The sequence below is a fragment of the Humulus lupulus genome, chromosome 9 (assembly GCF_963169125.1).
Source record: "Humulus lupulus chromosome 9, drHumLupu1.1, whole genome shotgun sequence".
Taxonomy (NCBI): domain Eukaryota; kingdom Viridiplantae; phylum Streptophyta; class Magnoliopsida; order Rosales; family Cannabaceae; genus Humulus; species Humulus lupulus.
In genome coordinates, this window is record NC_084801.1 from 182,978,713 (window position 1) to 182,985,334 (window position 6,622).

A 6,622-nucleotide genomic window follows, 5' to 3' on the forward strand; every position below is an offset into this window, starting at 1 on the left:
TGAAATTCTATTAATTTGTGGCATGTTAGACTTGAACATATAGGATTAGCAAAATTAAAAGAGCAATTAAATGTGGAATGATTGGTTGTGATAATGTTGAGCATGATAAATATGAATTATGTGTTAAATCTAAGATGGTAAAAAAACTTTTTCCAAGTGTTGAAAGAAACTCTAAGTTGTTAGATTTGTTACATAGTGACTTATGTGAACTAAATAGAATGTTGACTAGAGGATGAAGTGGATATTTTATTACTTTCATAGATTATTGCTCTAGGTTCACATATGTATACTTTCTTAAGAATAAAAATGAAGCATTTAATGTGTTTAAAACATATAAAATGGAAGTTGAAAATCAATTGGAAATGAAAATTAAAGAACTTAGAAGTGATAGGGGTGGTGAGTATTTTTCAAATGATTTCAACTTGTTTTGTGAAGAGCATGGAATAATACATGAATGTACAACCCCTTATACTCTACAACAAAATGGTCTTTCAATGAAGTTCATTTGAATGCAACAAGCATCTCTAAAGGTAGCAAATATGATGTAAAAACTTCACCTACGTGAAATTAGAGGTGGTGCCGTCTCTCATGGGAGTTGGAGTTTCTCCTCGGAAAGTTCATGAAGGGATGAGCACATGGCCATATGAGTGCTAAGCGAGAAAGTGGGAAAATAAAAGATCTAGTGGAGGTGTGTGAGGTATCACCGGTTTTATCATAAGGAATACTTGGTTCAAGCTTCTAAGCCACCAATGATTTCGATAAGACTTTGTATTTTCACTAAGGTAAAGTTCAAGTCGAAAGACATTTTACTTTAGGCACCAAAACTGTTTGAGCTAGAGGTTGAGGCTTGTATTTAACCAAGTGGGAGAATGTTCTGATTGATTAAATACAAATGGTAAGTGTTGTTATACAAGCTATGTATAAGACACTTAGTGAATTTCACATAGTGTAGATGTGAAATTTGAGTTTTAATTGTAGACACTTAAAATTGTGTTTTTGGTCCAAAGTGATACATGTAGGTATCTAAGGATCTCCAAAAAATTTGGTAGCATTTGGAGCAATTTTAGGCCCATTGGAGGGGTCACAAGTTAGAGGATGTGGCAATGTGTTGCCTCCTTGGAGGCATTGCATCGCCTGGATGTAAAGGGGCTGAAAAGCCCCAATAGGCGACACATTGTCGCTATAGTAGGCGACGCATCACCTACATGCAAGCGACACGTCATAATCCTATTGGTTAGACCTAAGGACGATGCCTACACAATAAAAGGGTCCTATAGAGTTTTGGAAGACTTGATCACTCTCTCAAATCTCTCTCTAACCTTTCTCTAGCTTTCAATAATCTCTAGTTTTCTCCAAGAAACTCATAAAGAAATTTCTTGACTTTGTGAGTTTAAGCTTGTTCAATCTCAATTCTCATTTCCTCTTGGAAAAGACCTTAAGCATCAATAGTGGCTACAAAATAGAGAATTAGGAGAGCGATAAGAATCATGTATACGCCTTGGTTTTGTGTTTTTACATTGAAGAATGAAAAGCTCAAAGTGGTGGTTCTCCAAGGGTTTTGAAGGTTCATCAAAGGTTAAGAAGCTTGTTCTACAGCTAGGGATTGCATCCTCTTTCTCAATCTTTCTTTGGTCTCTGTCAACCATTATTTTGTGTAGATTCTAATTTTTGTGGTGGTGTAATCTCACTCTCCCCCAATAAATACATAGTTCAAAGGTTAATTTTTAAAAATAAATTGTCCAAACAAATATCAGTCAAAATATATGTTTCATATAATCTGTTTGTATATTCATATTTTTAACATTTTGACAAAATAAGATGTCCAAAAGTTCATTTTTAAAAATAAAGGTTCCAAACTCATAATCGGCTAAAATACAATGTTCAAAATAGTGTGAACCCTTACACAAAATATAAATTTCTATATACATAATTTAGACTTTTTATAAAGAATTTTAACAAAATTCAGAGTTCACAAGTTAAATTTTAAAAAAGAATGGGTCAAAATAGGTAATCGACCAAACTACAAGGTTTAAATAATATATCTATCTATTCTTATTTTTAACATTTTGACAAAGGACAGGATCCTTATATTTGGCAGGAGGGATTTTTACTCCAGTTTTTCATACTTTTGGAGAACTTCCATGTATCAAGGAGAAAATGGATGGAAAAATGTAGGAGGGAAAAAGGTGGGTGGAAAGCAAAAGCATTTGTTTGGGAAGATAGAAACTAGAAGGAAGAGGAGAGATGGAGGGAAGGAGAGATGGAGGGAAGAAGTCTCCTTCCAAATCCTCCCAAAAAAATTACATATCCTAACAATAAAAATTAAATATATATATTATATGATAATAGAAAACTTTTAATTTTGCATTTAAATTTTAAATATATCCCATCATTACCAAACAATATTAAGGAAACTAATTATCCTTTCTATCTTTCCAACAATCTTTCCTTTTTCCCGAACATTGAATAAAAATTAATCTTTTAAAATAATAAAATCAAACGGGTAATTAGCAAAAATAATATTTACACAAAACATAATTTTATTTATACATAATTTAGACTTTTTATAAAGAATCACGCGAAGCATATTAAAAAAATATGTCTAACAAGCTATTTGAACTTTGTTCAACACTGTAAATTATTCAAAATTTCTTGAAAACCTGTAGGAGGTTCGCTATACAATGAACACTGTCATGAAGAAAATTGGGTCAAGACGCCCCAACTTGTCTATATAAGGAGTGTGATATTTTTTAATTATTATAAAAAACTGCGTGATTGGTGATTGTGTTTTCTAATCTTATATAAAAGCAGCATTATTTTATCTGAGATTTTGCAAAATAAAATTCAATTAAATCAGATCGGTATGATTGAATTTTGAACAACTTTCTATATAGTGTGTAATTGATTAGTGTTTTTGAGATGAAACATATATAGTGTGCAATTGACTAGTTTTTTTTTTTTTTTGGGAGATGAAAAGGTGGTGGGATATATCTTATAAAGAACAAAATGGGCCCCAAGGGCTTGTTTAAGTGATTTGGGCCACCAACTTCTTGGTGAAAATAAATGGGCCTCAGAAATTGATTAGTGCTCAAAAATGCAAATTCATTGGTTTTAAAGTGTAAAATAAATTAAGTTTTAATTAATATTTTCATAAATTTATTGTAATATATTTCACAATTGAAAATATTAATTTTAAATTCAATTTGTGTTTAATTTTCAAGAAATAAATTGCATTTGGACATTAATAAAAAGAGAGGACAAAGAATGGCTAAAATTGAAAAAGGAAAATGAAGAAAGTGGTAATTTTGAGGAATTAGGCCCAAAATTCGGCCCAGGCCCATTGTCCTCTCTAGCCACTGCAGCCAGTTCAAGCCACGCGAGCCGAGCCGCCGAGCCACCCGCCCTGCCAGCCAACCACGCCCCGCCACGTCATTAATGGACCAGCTGCCATTTTTGTCCACATGCCCAGCCAACCTGCCAGGTGTCCGCCTCTGATTGGTTGCGGCTGGGTCAATGGACCAGCTGCCACCAGCCCATTTTGTGTGCTCTATGGGCCTTTGACCTCCTATTTTGAGCTTAAAACTTATCTTTTTTTTGGTGTTTTTGAAAAAGAGCATTTTGACTATACACAAAAATAGCTAGGGTAATATTAATAATAAGATTTGATTTTTCAAAATCATATTTTATTATTAATATTTCAGATTTATTTTGTAAACCTCATTTTGTTGTTTAATTTCTTTTTAGTCATTTTCTCTATCTATAAATAGGGACACTTTCTTCACATTTGGTATGTAATTTTTAGAGTAGAGAAACTATAGCAAAATTTCCACTCACTTTCTTCTCATATTTTCTTCTTAGAATTTTGTGAGAATTATGAGTATAATGGCCTAATCTTCCTAGGAAGGTTAGGGATGATTCCATATGCAAGTGATGTTATTTTGCTACTTTGATTTACTATGTTCTTAATGTAATATATTTGAGTTATTTATGTTCTTTCATCTCTATCTTTATTTTGTTATCTTTATTTACTTATGCTAATAGTATATAGGATTAGTCATGCTCTTTCTATGTGCTTCTAATTAGTAAAAGTAATATTGATACATAATTTTATGTCTAATCTTCTATTGCATTATTGCCCTTGGGTATTTTGTCATTTTTAGATTTTTCATAAGATTAACATTGTGCTTTTAAAGTAAAGAACTTTATAACTCAAATTAACTTTTGTTAGAAAAACTATGGACTTTAATGTTAGATTTTCCAAGTAAATGCTGGGAAGTGAACTATTTACTTGTGTATTTTTGTAAATCAAGTAACCAAGTAACTAAACAAGCATATGGATGATTCTTGAAACCTTTCATTTTCTCAAACTCTTGATTACATCTTACCATTATTTCACTTATCCCATTTCATCACTTTATCAAAATACAATACCAAAATCTCAAACATATTTCCATTTACAATTTTATTTACTTATTGTTACTAACTTTTTGTGCTATTTTTTTCTAACCTTTTGATTTTAGGTTACCTCCTTGTGGATCGACCGCCCGATTATACTACAACCACCGCTTAGTGGCTGTCACATTTTGGGCGTTAAACAAATTTTGGCACTGTTGCCGGGGGAGGTAAATTTTCAAAGGTTTAGTGAAATTTTTACAAAAATATTAGTAACTTTATTTGTGTTTTTGTTGGAATAAATATTGTGTTAGTATTTTTTTTAATTAATTAGATTATTATTATAACAAAAATAAAAAGAAAAGAAAAACTAAAAAAAAAAAAATCTTTACTTATATATATATTCTTTTTTTTTCTTCTTCTTTTCTTTTACACTTTCCTTTTTTTCGGTAACAAAAAATATATATATATATATTTATATTTATATTCATATATATATATACATATCTAAAAAAAAAAAAACTAAAAAAAAAATATATATATATATAGTTATTCTTATTTCTATTTCTTTTTTGTTAAAAAAACATATATATTTATATAATTATTTTTTTTGTAATTCTTACTCAATTTTTCTTTCTTAATTTCTCTTATATTTTTTATTTTGTCTTGTGTTTTTCTTATTATTTTGTTGCTTAGTTTAGGTTTTTCTTTTCATTTGCTTTAGTTTCCCTTAGAATTTAGATTTTGTTAAAAAAAAACAACATAAAATTGTTCATAAAATTTCAATCATAAAACACTTAGTATTGGGAACAATTGTGTAATATTACAAATGGTAGAAACCGATATTGTTCTGTCTAGAAAGATTGGTTGTTAAATAAGGTTTGTGATAGCGTTACCCTCCACACTTACCTGGGAACCTCGGGGAGTTCTGTCTAGGCAAGTGTGGGCCTAAAGCGGTACCTTGGCAACCTTCCCAATCGGCCTGGGAACATTTCGAGCATCTACCTTTGCACTATTATATTGTTGAACTTATTACTATAAGAAAACCAAGCTTGTTTTGTCAAACTAAGCAATTTCACTTTGCTTAAAGGTTGTTTGGTCGAAAAGGTTGGCTTGTGATCCACCATACTTACTCAGTAACCTCGGGGAGTTCTAGTAAGGCGTTGAAGATCACCTGAAAACCTCCAATTCTACCTGGGAACAAGTTTAACAAAAAAAAAAATCAATCAAAAATCAAAAAGAAAAAAAAAAGAGACATAAAATAAATCTAATTCTGATATCCGAGAGTGGATGAATCATCACGAAACTTCCAGTGACACTTCTTCCAATTCATCTGCCACTCCTACCGGAACTCCTTCCACCAATCCAGCTTCTCCACAAAATTTCCCTGATAATAACCCATTTGCAATGGCTCGCAATGATGAAATCCAGCCAAGAACTCTCAATGACTACCTCCATCCTACTCGCACTTCCACGCCTTCATGCATTATCTTCCCTCCTAATATGCCCGCATTAGACTTTAAACCTGGCATGATTCAACTCCTGCCTACATTTCATGGAATGGAAAACGAAAGCCCATACGTGCATATCAGAGAATTCGAGGAGGTGGTAGCCACGTTCTATAACCGAGCCGACAATGCCGATGCTGTGCGACTAAAGTTCTTCCCTTTCTCCTTGAAGGACAAAGCCAAAAGCTGGTTGTACTCTTTGAGACCTAGGTCGATTGGAACATGGGAGGAGATGACCAAATCCTTCTTTCTGAAACACTTCCCCAGCCATAAGACCAACAGTCTAAAACGACATATTTCCACATTCTCCTAAAAAGACAATGAAACGTTCTATCAAGTCTGGGAAAGATTCAAAGATCTGTTAAATCAGTGCCCACACCATGGCTATGAGAACTGGCGCTTGGTCAGTTACTTCTATGAAGGCCTCACGAGTCGTGAGCACCAGTTTGTAGAGATGCTATGCAATGGTGAATTCCTCGAAAAAAGAGCCAGACGATGCTCTTGAATATCTCGAAGAAACTGCAAAAAAGTCTCACACCTGGACTGGTCCAAGTGCTACTGAGAGCACCAACCGACACAAACCACCTGGGATCTATCAACTTCGAGAAGAGGATAGTATTAAGGCCCAACTCGAAGCTTTGAAAAAGCAATTTGAGGTCTTAATGACGAAAAATGGGCAAAAGTCGCACATGATCGCTCAAGTGGAACCGCAAGAACCTTGC

At 32.9% G+C, this 6,622-nt stretch overlaps 1 non-coding gene across 1 annotated transcript; it reads right to left on the reverse strand.

Annotated features, from left to right (window-relative positions):
- Positions 1-6,180: 6,180 nt before the first annotated feature.
- Positions 6,181-6,287, reverse strand: LOC133802987 (small nucleolar RNA R71). The gene has a single exon (XR_009877727.1). It is a non-coding gene; the product is annotated as a small nucleolar RNA R71 (small nucleolar RNA).
- Positions 6,288-6,622: the final 335 nt, after the last annotated feature.